The sequence below is a fragment of the Salvia hispanica genome, unplaced genomic scaffold (genome assembly GCF_023119035.1).
Source record: "Salvia hispanica cultivar TCC Black 2014 unplaced genomic scaffold, UniMelb_Shisp_WGS_1.0 HiC_scaffold_1231, whole genome shotgun sequence".
Lineage (NCBI taxonomy): Eukaryota > Viridiplantae > Streptophyta > Magnoliopsida > Lamiales > Lamiaceae > Salvia > Salvia hispanica.
The window spans coordinates 1-14,493 of NW_025951507.1; the positions used below are offsets into that span (position 1 = coordinate 1).

A 14,493-nucleotide genomic window follows, 5' to 3' on the forward strand; every position below is an offset into this window, starting at 1 on the left:
ACTCGCTACTCGCACGGTTATACCTGTTAAGCCCGATAATACCTGTTATTTTTAGGATTAGGGTTTTCAAATATTTTATTTTAGTTAATTAGTTTTAAATCTATATATACTCCCCGACGATACACTTTATTTCCAATTATTCATCCGCTACCAAATGAAGGATTGCAAGATTGGTGAAAGTGAAACTTTTATTAGTTTAGTGTCTTTAGATTAGAGATTTAAAATATTTAGACTTTTAGTTGAAGTTATTATATTTAGACTTTTGATGAAAGTGAATTATTTTTTGTTTTATATTAAATTTTTGAATGGTGATTTAGTTTTAGACATGCAACATAGTATTTGCTTATTTGAAATTTGGATTTGCATTATATTTCATACGTAGTCATATTATATTTAAGAGGGGAGAAATGAGAAATCACCATATTTGTGCATAGTTAATAGTTGAAAATTATGCAAATATAACAAAGTAAAAAAAAATACAAATTTAAAATCATAGTGTAGCAACTAGCAACAATCCCATAATTCATTCTAGAATTTCAAATATGTACATAAAATTATTGTATTACTTAGATGACGAGCAAAGTGAAAACTAAAAGCATAAGGCCATCCGCAACGCTATCTCTTATCCGTCTCTTAACCGTCTCATCTCTTAACTATTCATGGGCCCCACTGTACTTTTCAGCTCATCTCTTAACTAAGAGACAACACCTGCAACCCTCCATCTCTTAACCATCTCTTAACCATCTCTTAACTATTCATTCAATTTCATTTTTTATTTTTAATTCCAACAAATTCAATTAATAAAAACACACTTCATTAAAATAAAATAAATATTACAACTTAAAAAAAGCCTAAAAAATAGAAAAAAATACATAATTTAAAATCCTAAAAAATAAAAAAAGTACATAATTTAAAATCCTAAAAAATAAAAAAACTCCCCCCCCGGGTGCCGCCTCCTCTTCCTCCCTTCCTCCTGGGATTGGCCCGAGGGGGGAGGTTTATCCCGGGCCCGGGGGCCGGAGCCCGGGCCCCCACCGATTTGGGTCGGGCCCTTTCGATCGGGGGCCAAAAATTTTCCCAATTTGGGATAATCCCGGCGATTGCCCCCACCTCCTGGGGGAGGGGCGATAGTAAAGATCCACATCAAAATGGGTGTTTGGTAAGCCGGCGGGGTGAGTCGGGGGTGCCCGGGGGCGAACCGGGGCAAAACAAACCACATGCTCCCAAAGGCCAACAGTTCGGAAAACCGGGGGCCGCCGCCCACCTTGGCCGGGGGAACGGAGTTTCCATCGCCGGGCATTTTTTTAACAATTTGAGAGTAGTTTTTTTGTGGGGTAAAATGGAAAGGGAAAGAAAGTTGTGTTTTGTGTGTAAAAAGGTGAATGGGGTGTGGAGTATATTTATAAAAGAATAAAAAAAAAAAAGAAAAAATTGACCGTTTGGGCCCCCCGGCCCTTTGACCGTTTTAAAATTTTTTTTTTTTTTAAATTAAATTTGATTTTTTTTTTTTATAAAAAAAAAAATTTTTTACGGGGGTTTACGCCCACTGCGGGGCCGGGGGGGGCGTTTGTTAAGCCCTTTTCTCAAGTGGGCCCACTGGGCGCCTGGCCCTCAAGGCCGGCCCCGCCGGTCCCTCGCCCGACGAGATGTCTCCGCCGGGGCGGAGCCAGCCCGCAAGGCCCCGGGGCCGGGGCGCCCCGTCTCGGGGGAGGCAGGCCAGGCCAAAAGAGCCCGCCGGGGTGCTCTAATACCAAAAATATACTCCCTCCGTCCCCCTTAATTGTCACCCCTTTGATCGGGAAAGGGTTATAAAAAAGTAAAAAAAATTGGGAAAAAATTAGGGAACGTGGGATCCACTTTTTTATACTATTTGTTTTTTAATAAAAAGTGAGTGAAGTGAGTTAATGGAATGTGGGACCTCACCATTCATGGTAAAAATGAAGTGTGACAATTATTGAGGGACGGGCCGAAATAAAAAAGTGACAATTAATCGGGGACGGAGGAAGAAATCCAAATTCAAATAATGCTGGGGTTTGGGTCCCCAAGGGGGGTTTTGGGATCCCGTGCGGGTATCGGGTTACCTTTAACTAAAGGGGTCGGGTTTATAGTATAATGTTGAATTTTTTGGGTCGGATACCCGCAAATGGGTTTTGGGTCCCCGGGGTCCCTTTATTTTTTATACACTTATTTAAAGTCTTGACGGTAGAAATGATCTAATAATGAAAGAATAAAAACACAAACATCCTTTTTTTTTTAACTCAAAATTTTATTACTAATATTCATTAAAAATTGACGTAGAAGATTAAAATTCACTATTTATAAATTTTTAAAAAACCCTAGAAACTCAAAAGTATCATAAATAAAATTATAAAGATTAAAAAAAAAGAAAAAAATTAAAAAGAGCGTGTTGGGATAGTTGAGCAAGTGGTAGAGTGGTGAATTTCCCTATAATCAATATTCAACTCCACCCTATTCTCTAATATTGCTCAAAAATTTATTGCATTTTTCTGAGAGATGGGAAGTTTGTGGATATACTTTGGTGAAACAACATACATGATCTAAAAGTGATTCATCTAAACGAAAAACAAAACAAAATGGCAAGCAACAACAAGATTCTCTTATTTCTATACAACACAAATGGAAAAAAAAAAACACAACACTAACAAATTGAATCTCAAAGCATAAGTCAGTCCTGGCAGTCAACCTCCTAAAAAAGTTACTCGGAACAGAAGGCAGCTTGCTCTAAACCGGGGTGCCTCATCACATACAATCCCCCCCCCAGCACCACCACCCTCACCCCGGCGTCACGTAAGCACCACCGCCGCACACAGGCAGAACACCAGAAACAAGCTCGTGCCCTGGATCCCTCCACCTCAGCACCGAAAGCAGCCTCTCCCCCCGGTGCCCCATCCCCCCCCACCGTTTTATCCTCCCCCCCACGCTCCTCGCCTTCGTCCTCTCCCCCCCCTCCCCTGCCTCGACTCGGGCTGTCAAAATCCTCATCCAGCTCATCCCGGGTGCACCCTCCGCCCACGACCCTCGCGTCCTGCCGGGGCCTCTCCGCAGCCTGTAGTTCCACACCCCCATCCCCAACGCGTACAGAAACAGCGTCGGCGTAACTCCGGGTACCAAATCAGTATCAGGAACAGCACGTGCACCAGAATCGACGTCACCCGGGTTCTTCCAATCGCAAAAATCCTCGAACCATCGCTTCATCGACGTCAATCCTGACAAAATCGCCAGTCCCGGGAAAAAATTCGCCTTGCTCCGCCCGCATGCTCCCGGCGGGCCCCATCCAGCATGTACTCCCCCCCTCCTTCCGCAGCGGCGGCCGCGGGCCACCGCGCCCCACGATGTTCATCCCTGGTACCTAAACTCTCCACCTGATTGGCGGTGAAAGGGTGGAGGTAGTGCATTTGGGGGGAAAGCGGTTGGCCGTAGATGTAGATTGTGTTGGCAGTGAGATCGGTGTGAATCTCACCCAATTGGATCTCTCCCATCTTCTTTACCCCGAGGGTAAAGCATCAGCACGGATACGCGTGCGTGTACACCCCTGCGCTTCCAGCGTGGACGGGTATCCCACCTTCCCCACCCGCGCATCTCTACCTCCTCCACCGCCTCCGCCGCCGCTGCTGCCAAAATTGAAGTTGTCGCACGCCCAGAGTGATCACGGTGCAAGGTCATGACTTCCCCGGTGTATTGCTCATTCCACTTTGGGCTAAAGCTATCGAAATTGTCCTCGTTCTCCCCATTTCTGGCCGTATTTCGCAACGCAGTAGCGTCGGGGCTTCCTCTTCCTTCCCTTTATCTTCATCGGCAGCAGCCCCTCCGCCCTCCCATCCCCCTCCACCACTCCAATCGGGGGTTCCCCCCTTCGCCGTGGGGGGTTGATCGCTTATACATCGTCGATTCGTCGAGCACGTGGAGCCTCCTTCCAAACACACTCTCAGATGTATTCTGCTGGAAAATCTAACCTCTCTGCTTCTCCAGATTGAACCAACCGATCGCACAGGACGGTGATCCCGCCGTTGATCAATCCCGAGGAACTAATCCCCCCCGAGAACATCGTCCTTCGTTGATGAATCTGATCCTCAACGGGCAACACCAGATGCTCTTCAAACGGCTCCCCAACGACGAAAACTAAATCCTCGTTCCAGATCGGATTCGCCGTCCTGCTCGGGCAGACCCCCGTTCCCCAGCACCTGATTCCCGATCTGCACCTTCACCAGCACCTCCGGGAGGCGGCTCCGGTCGTTCGGCACCAGATCCTGAGCCTCGATGACGTTAACCCTAAGGTACCACAGCTTAGGCGAAACGTACACCTTCGACCTTATGTTGAACACGCCCTCTCCGTAAACAGAGGCGGCGTCAGCGTGCCACGCCTCTGTAAACGCCTCATCGCCTGAGTTCCCATCCACACCGCCACCATCACTTCGCCTCTCCCCTTTCCCCCTCGCCGCGCCGATCCCCCCATCCTGTACCACTGCGGCGCCAGAGGGCTATCCGGAGGGACTCTAGTCGGAATCTCATTCAGATCAAACACGACTCCCCCGAGGCAATCGTCCCTCCCGATCATGTCCTTGTCTTTCACCAGCACTTGGAGAATTGACGATTGGATTCGCTCTTTCGAGAAGGCGAATACCTGGTTCCATTCAGGGTTCGGCCTCCTCTCGAGGTGGCGCGTCCTGCCCTTGTAGTTGCCGAGCTTCACCTCCACGTAGGGGTCGGAGGAGGGAGCGAGGTCCCTGGCCTTGACGACTCGGACGTAGAGGTAATGCATCTGCTCCACGAGGTCTAGTGTGGCTGCCATTCTTTCGCCACTCATCCACGCTCTCCCCGTGTTGTTAGGCCACTGCTCGCCGAGGGGGAGGCTCGCTTCTTTCACCTCAAAGTCGTTGTCATTGCTGCTGCTTTTTTGTTGTTGTTGACGTTGATGTTGTTGTTGTTGCTGCTGCTGTTGTTGTTGGTGGTGGTGTTGTTAAAGTTGTTGTTGTCTCGGTGAAGTGGTCTGGTGGCCTCGTGCTCTGCTCTCCTAGCAGCTTAGGTCCGGTTTGGTTCTGCATTGTTGGGAGATGGACACCGTCGGCTCTAGTCAGCAATGTAGGGATTGGTTGCTGCACAGATTGATGCTTGTGGATTTGGTGAGTGGTTTCTGATCTCTCTTCAATCACACTACCAGCTTCTTGGATTGGAATTTTGCTAGGAGAGGCTGTTTCCGCGGGATTTGTATGAGTTCTAGTGTTTCCTTTGACTTCAATCAACTTGATAGAATCATCAACAATGGGGGATTGAGTTGTACTACTAGTGGTAGAAGGAAGAGTATGAGGAGGAGGTGTTGGAAGGCTGATTTTAGGAGAAGAAATATGGATGTTTGATTGTGATAAAGTGTAGATTTTGAGGCCAATCTCACCTTTGACAAACGAAAGGAGAGACTTGCTCTCGAGCTGGAAAGACTGATAAACTTGGTCGTCTTTGGTGACAAGATTTGAGCAAGGGATCCTAACCCTCCCAAGAAAGCTCCTGCCGGGACAGGCGTCTCTCGTGGTAGACAGAGACCTCTATGCTACAATGGTGGCTCTGTGTCTTGTCGAAATCAAACAAGAGTTTCTGGTTCCAAATGGGGTTGAGGTTTTTGGGAATGGTTTTGGTTCGACTGAGCTGGTTTTGGAAATCAACTTCGACGAAAGGACTGGCTGATCCGAGGCCGTCTTTGGGCATGAGATCATGGGCATCTATAACTTACCACCAACTTCATGATCCTTAGCTCCTATGTCAAGTTACTAGGAAGTTGGTGGTCTCAAGTAATCCAAGAAACTCAAATTGAGTTGATGATATATGATGTGAGGCACAAGGTACTGTTGCAGCTTCATCATTGTTGCAAGGAAAAGAATGATTTGCTCGAGAAGCTGTGTGTTTTGTTTATGTAGCAAACGAGTTTGGGGGTAAGGTATCAAGACTTTGTGTTGGAGTTCGAAAAAGTGACAAAAAATTAGCAGTTTTCTGCTACATTTGTTAAGAGATTTGTACAATTTTGGTGATAAAGTGAATATTTGTTTGTCTGACATACCATTCTTCTGAATGCAGCAATGCCTAGTGGAAAATTGATTTTCAACTTTATAAACTTATTAAGTAGACCAAAGATGCCTTTATTCTTTTCGTAATCTCTTTCTGTTTATCAATGAACGCATTTTATTAGTACAGATTAATTTTTCTTTGTTAGACAGGTTGTGAGAAAAACCACTGGTTTTGAAACAACAATTGGATATCAGAAATTTTGTGACAATATTGGCCCTAATATCATAAAACTTTCAAAAAGTTGAATTTTTTCCACAAACTTTAAAATTGGCAAATAATATCATGAACTTTATCAAGTGTGTTATTTCCCCAATGAAAAAATTCCGGCAAATCATGATACGGATTTTTTGTAATTTCTCAACAACTTTGAGAGTTTCAAATTTTCAATCTTTGAGAATAGTTTTCTTGAAGCACATCCCCCAAATTTGTTCTTCAATCTATTAATATAGCGGAATTTTTTTGGTGGGAAATAACAAACTCACGGTAAAGTTAATGATATTATTTGTCAATTTCAAAGTTCGTAAAAAAATTCTACTTTTTGAAAGTTCAATAATATTAGGGGCCAATATCCCTTAAATTAATGAATTTGTTACTGCTTTCAAATTGCAATTGTTACCCCACGAATGCAATCCTCTAATTAGTGTATAGTGTATGGACCCAATTGAACAATGTTTAAATTATCAATTAAAGTACTCCCAGTTAAAGAAATTTTTTACAATCCCAATTAAAATTGAAAGGACAGACTAGTTTTTTAGATACGAAAGGTTAAGTTATTACTAATTGAATAAGTGTTTTGATTAGCCACCTTTTTAAGTATTCAGTAAACAATCTATTATATACACATTGATTTTAATATATTTAATTTTTAATTAAGGTGTCTTTCAAAAACTAAAATTGAATCTTTATGCATTCAAAATCAAAACAAAGTTAAGACATGATTCTATAAGTGGTAGGACGAAATATACTATGATTATGTCATTGTTTCCCTCTATCTAACGCATGTTGTTTAATCTACTTACTTCATTGTTGTAGCATAATAAAAATGCTTAGTACTCTTGTTTAGTCCATCGAGTCTAGATGAAAAGTGTAACTCATGATGTACTATAAAGAAGTCATCTTTTGCCCCCTTCCGTTAACAAAAGTCTATTCTTCTTTCCCTTGGCATCAAATATTTCCAAATTTTTAAAGGTACTGAAAATCCCCATGATCACCGGCCCCAGGCTAAACCAAAGGTAAAAAACCAAAATTCTAGTCGAAAGCCTAATCCCTAAAATTAGAATTCATTAGGTGTCATCTTTTTTTTTGTTTTTAGTTTAAATATTAAAATTAAATTCTGCTCTCTTGCTTAAAGTAGATTAATCTCACAACATTGATCTCAAACTTGTGATTCTTTCCCAGGCCCAAATTTGTAGAAGTATCAATGGGCCACCTATATTTTTTTTCTTACCATTAGATGTTGGGGAGAGATTGTGGTATGGTGATGCTAATGCAGCACTTAATAAGGGGAAGTCGATCAAAATAATTTATTTAAGATACTTAATTCTTTCCCTATTTTATTCATGTTTGAGACTCTATTTCGTTTTAAGTTTTTTCCTCATTTCTGCATATGTACCCTTGACTCGGAGTCGTTCTGAGCAGATGGGGGTATGGGTGAGCTTAAAACAATTATGTTCACGACAGACGGCCTCACTAAATTTTTATTTCTGAGTGAAGCCATTTTTTTGGTCTTGTATTTATAGAGGCACTTTAAAAAGGTGAAAAGGGAATACTTTAATTTAAAGTATTAATCAATAATCATTAGTTTGGCTCTAGCGATTTGAGTCTTTTTTTTTGAATTTTCAAGGCAATACTAAAAATTTTTTGACAAACGATGAATAGTAAAAATTTTCAAAGGAAAATAAAAAAAATCGTACCATGCACAGCTGTAATACTATAATATAATGTCCTCATTCAACCTGTTCCAACTTATAAATTTTAACACTGTTTTTTTTCAAATTTAAAAATTCAAACTTATCCCTTAATACAAAAATAAAATAAAACAATCTATACGATTATAAGCTAAAATTATGGAGTATATTGACAATCTTTCAACTACAGTACAATATTGATTATTTTTTTTTATTGGCTATGATACCGTATATTTTTGGAAAAATGAGGAAGAAATATATGCTCAATCTCATGCGCGCTATATTTGGGGAAATGTAAAGATATTAATTCATGTACATTATTTGGATTGATATGCCGACGTCTTAAGATTCACCTTTTTCTAAATTTTAATAATTTGGGTTTATATAAAACAGTGATTTTAACTACTTCCATATTTAATATTTAAATTTAAGGAAAATATAATATAACCATATTTCCAAGCTTAATTAAGAAAGATATATGCAAAAATTGTAAAAATTCAAATTTACACTGTCGTTGATTATTGAAAATGAAAAGGGGTTTCTTTGACATAAATCTTACATATTTCAATACTATATATTATAAGCACATTTCCAACACGTTAATTAAAAAGTAATACTTCATATGCTAAAATTTTATAAGTTTATTTTCTTACAACATTGTCGTTGATTAAAAAAATATGACAAAGTTAAATTATATAAACCGAAAAGAAAAATTTGAATCATTACACGACTAAACACATCTACAAAAAAGGCTGAAGAAAAACTACAAGAGGAAGAGGAATTTGATTCAACATAGTGATCGTCGAAAGCTTTGGAGCTCCCCCGAATCATTATTGGTTGCAAGAGTACGTTACTTTGCCGTTTGTAGAATCTCCGTTTGTAGAATCTCCAAATTTGTTCTGCTAGCAAACTTTGAGTCGATATTAGTATGTCGTGGTTGTTGAGAAGACATTATTGGGATGTGATTGAAAAAGATCCTCTCAAATTTGAACAAGATCGAAAAAGGTTTGACAAGGAGGTTTTGTTTTTCAATACATGGCTTTGAAGGAACAAATTTGTCTATTTTTATTGGGGATTGCACGGGTGTTAAATTTTAATCAGAATCAGTAACACGGCACAAATTTGTTCTTTCAAAGCCAAGCTTTGATGAAACAAAGCCAACTCCTTGTGTCGAAGCTTTGTAAATTGTTGTTCAAATTTGAGAGCATTCGTTTCCCGATCACATCCCAATGCCTTTTCAATAGCTGCATCATACTAATATCGCCACAAAGTTTCCACAGCAAAACAAAATTTTGAATTCTGCAACGTTAAGTATCTCTGGTTTTGGCTTTGGCAGCCCGTTATGATTCAAAGAGCTCCAAAAAAAGGGTTTCGCTATAATCGCCGGGTTGAATCAGATTCCTCTCCTTTTTGTTGTTTTCCTTAAGCTTTTATTGATGTGTTTAAACATATTGCACGATGATATCTGAACATTTGTGCAGATGTGAATGCTGCTATAGTTAAATTATCTTCTAATCCAACTAACCTTTTATTAATTTTCTCAGACTGTTCTGAAGTGGTCGAAAAAACTGATGGCGTACTATTGAAAAGTTTCATTTTGGAGGTTTAAATTTTTATTTGTAGTTTAAAACATTCTCTTGAACTGCAGATGTGCAAGGATTTTATTTTTTTTTTAGGAAAAACCTCACAAGTACGAGGAAAATAAGTATAGGAATTGTCAAGTAGATATCTGTATTGTAGACACAGATGGTAACATAAAAGTTAGAACCCAAATCTCATTAATTAATACATTGGGAATTATTGAATGAATTTTAGGAGATTACATCAGCCTCTGAAGCCTACATGAACAAACAACAAAATTTTTACCACCAAAGTAATGAATATTTACAAAATTTATGAACTAATCCAAGTCAGATAAATATGATCTTGAAGAAGTTGAAGCCTTAAATATATAAATAAGCTTTTCAATTAAAAAACAATTGCACCTCCACAACTGACGAGGCTCTGTAGTTTCTTTTTCTCACAACAAATACAAGATAGAACTCAAGCACTTGCAACTGCTGCCTCTTCTTTATCATCTTCGTCTTCTTTATCATCTTTCCCTAATCCAATCTAAGAAATTGTGAGAACAGGACAAGTAGCAGCAAGAGTAATAGCATAGAACTTGGTCTAGTTTTGGGTACTTACGTTGGAATGCTAACTTTAAAGTGGACGTATTCATCTCCAAAAGAAAACGAGTTTCTTACTTTGATCCCTGCCCACACATTGAGGAATGTTATTGCACATTTAAGAGTTCAGGAATGAAAGATTCTGCGAGTGCTAATAATTGAAATAAATCACAATAAAATGCTGAAAACTAATTATGTAAACCAAGAAACACTTTCACAGGAGAAATTTTACCTTTTTTCTTCAAAACAACCTTCTGTCCAGGTTGAGTGCCAGGGCGTACCTACAGATGGTTAGAACAAAAGAGATAGTCAACTTCAGTAGAAGAATGACAAGTACGGAAGGTTAATTAATAGATTGTAGCACATCTCTGATACAAGAAACTACTGAACCACAGACCATCCATCCGACCCAGACATCAGGAGAGGAAAAGCACACGAAAAAATAAACTATGGAACCGAGTTGCTAGACTATGTTCCTTTTTGTACTTACTACTTGTTTACTTTAGAAGGAAGAAATTTAAACAAACCTTTACGACAACTTCTCCAGTCAGAGTTGGAACCCGGATCATTCCTCCCAAAATTGCCTGAAAATAGGAGGAAACAAGATAAAGGATGCACTCATGAAAAAGAGACATCCAAACAACCATCAGTATTTCATTCCCAAACACAAACAAACTTAATCGAACAATATTTCCTGTTAAAGTCATTTGTCTACCAACCCAGTTTGAAAAATATTAAACAATATTTTAAAGTGGCCCATTTGTCAGGTTAAGGGCACATGCTCATCAGATAGGAATGGGAAACAAGCATGAAATGGTTGCTGGAAGCAGCGATACAAAAACTAAATTCAGCTTACTGGCTCTCTATCTTTAGAATGTTATGATTGCAGACCTAACTTCATTGTAAGCTTGTTTATTAGATGATGTCAGACTCAAATTCAATTAGTAATACCTGAGTGATGCTCAATGTTGCATCGACATGGATATCGGCACCTTCTCTACGAAATACTGGGTCTTCTCTGACCTGTAAAATACATCCACCATGACAACTGAGTGTAACTATCAATCAAATTTAAGCCACTTGAAACAAACACACACTATGAATCTAATTATGTAACCTTGATCTTAACATAAAGATCACCATGCTGATTTCCGTGGATCCACTCCCCCATCTCGGCATCTTAATAGTCTCATCATGGCCCCCCCCTGCATATGCAGATCATTAACATACAGTACTCCAGAACAGATCTTGCACAAAATTAATAAAGTTTTCAAACCTTTTAAATTTCCCGAAATCTTTTTTCCTATTATTCCTTTAAACACTAACCGTCCACAACCAGTCCATCCTCAAGTGTCATGACCCTGAGAGTTCAATACACACACACACACACACATAGGGCTTGGTTTGAATAAAAAACTTTTATAGTGAGAATATGAGAACTTATAAAGTAACTGCAATCTATAAAATAACTGCACTAAACTCTACACTCAGCAAATACTGTGAATTACTTATAGGTCCTGCAGTTATTTTATAGATTCGGTATGCAAGAATTGTTACATTCTCACAAAAGTTTTTATTTGAACCACTTCCCCCTCCCACCACAAACACACACATAAGAAATTTCAACAATGCAGCGAGGACTTATCATTTCAAGGAAAATGGTTCAGGTAGGGTTTAGGGTTAAAGGGGTCCTATACAAACCAAACATCAATAATTGATAAGAGTAGAGTAAATGGATGGAGTGAAATTATTACGAAGCTAAAAAATATCTTCCTGCTACTAAAAAATATTTTTTTTTCTTAAAAATTCTTTTGAGATTTGAGGTCGTCAAATGTTTTAATGTCAAAATTTCCGGAACAGCTGAAGTTGTTATAACACACCCACAAACTAAGTAACCAAATAGAACATACAACAAGAACAAATTCTGTATCAACTGACCTCCATGACATTCAACTTCACAGTTTTTGTGCCTCTGACTACCCGCCTACCCTTGCAAGACTTGCATAAGCTCTGTGCAACAGCAAAAGCAAATTTATAGTAACCATCAGAACATAGTAAGTATTTTTGAATATCCAATTCAGAAAACTAACTGTTTTTACAAGCCACAAACTAATGCAAGAACTTCCTTTAACAAATTAATGTGTTGTCAAGTATTCCCTTTTTGGAGCAAAGCTACTAGAGTGTGCTTAATGCTTCATCAGCAATTACTTTAAAAGCATGAGTTTCTAACAATCAGTTTTCAGAAATAAATGCATGTTCAAAACTTTGATCCTAAAGATGCACATAATGTGGCTAATAGAGTTTAATTATGCACCCAAAGTCTTTACTTCAATGTGCTTTGGTAACCAGCTTTCTTTAACAAGGATGAGTCTGATTCCTAGAGGAGATTCCATGCCGATCAACCACTGATATTTCCCCCACCACTCTTAAGTAGACGCAATTACCATTCAGTTAGCAATTAGTTTGTGATAGCTAACTTGACAGTCATCTACTTTTGTCTATTCACTGTCCACATGAAGATATTCAAGCAACCAGTAGCATATACTGGAATGTAAAAACTACATACCGATACAATTTTTCCAGTTCCTCCACAGTTGGGCAAGTAGATTGTAGTGTTACATGCCCAGCTTGGGATACAACCTGTCAAGGAAACCAATATGTAGGTTTAATCAATCGAACAAAGACTCATGCTATGCCAAAAAAGTTCACACAACCTAGACAAGCACAGGAGGTTGGGGAATGAGTTAAAAAACTCCTAGTGGTGATATAAGGTACTCACCATGCCAGAACCTCTACAGCGTTTACAAGTTTGTGGCTTGGTCCCTGGAGGAACACCAGTTCCACCTAATAATGATCTACTGTTAGAATAATAGAAGAATTATCAGAGTAAATTGCATATTCCCTCAGTGTAATATTTAACCAAGTGACACATAAGTTTGGACAAAATAATAAATTAATGTACACAGAAAGTGTATTGATTTTGAATAATTTTGGTTTGAGCCTGAGGAAACATGTATCACAGTACCACAAGTATTGCAACCCAAATCCGTCATGATTGACATTGTTTTGTGCAACCCGGGACGGCTTCCATAAAGGAAAGTTCAATCGAAGCCTGTAGTCAGTGTATAGAAATTGTGAGAACTAATCCATTGAGAATACAACATAAGCAATGGAAGCAACTCTAACCTTCACATCCTCGCCACCCATGTCCCTATTGAAGATGTTGAAAATCTGATATCCAAACAAGGTATGCCGCAGTTAGTTAATAGTATTGAGAAGATGACACTAATACACAGCCCCTAAGTCAACAATAATGTGTTAGTTCAGTAAGCCAATAGGCTGGGGCGTTTACTGCCAGTTTGATATGTGCCCATAGTTCTAATAACACATCAAGATATTAAAAATATATAGCCTAACAACGCCATAGCTAGCCATCACATCACAATACTACTAAATCAGAACTTGACGTAAACTCAGGCCTCATTGATATTGTTCTCCATCCCCTATTCCTTTCCAATTTGTTCTCTCAAAATCTAAACAAAAGAACATAATGTTCTCCGCTACACTTTCCATATACTTATACAGACATTCTCCAATAAATTTTCTCATTACATTTCCTCTTAAAACACAAATATAAGCACATGCAATTCTTTTTAAAAGACATATGTTGCCCACACTTATAGGGATGCTTAATCCACTTTTTTGGGTTTAGTGCATTAATATTCTATTACTCTTTTTATTACATTGCTAGTGCTCTACATTATCTTTCATTATAATCATTTATAAGTCAACCCACTATGTTAGTAGAGGTGCAGTGGTGCACACATGCATATATTATTGACGAAGGGTAATTTAGTCTAGTAATAGATTCAAAACTAAACTTTGAAATGGATGTCAAGCACTTCCATTCTCATGGACTTTGATCTTTTAAGCAGATACACATTATGTTAGATAAGCATATCTAATAACACGATTAAAATATTATATAACATGCATATCTAATATCATTCTCTGATTCAAATGTAGCAAACAGACCTTAACTTCATGATCAGATACTTTGTTTGAGGCTAGAAAATGAAACTTTTTCGAATTAGTGAAGTAGCAAAAGCAGACAAACAAAATGATAAAGATAATGAAGAACAAACTGTGTAAAGGCTCCACCAAAATACGTCTCCAATTAGAATGTCTCTTCCTTTTCCACCACAGCACCTTACAATAGTTACTAACATTCCTAAACAAGCTACTTTAACATTTTTGCATGTCAATATGGCATTACACCACCTTTTCTAAACAACTACTTCCTGCATAGCATCAATATATGTTTTCCCCAAACCCCCCCACTA

General features: G+C 38.9%; 1 pseudogene; it reads right to left on the reverse strand.

Annotated features, from left to right (window-relative positions):
* Nucleotides 1–2,664: 2,664 nt before the first annotated feature.
* On the reverse strand, nt 2,665–11,507 carry LOC125198139 (annotated as a pseudogene).
* Nucleotides 11,508–14,493: the final 2,986 nt, after the last annotated feature.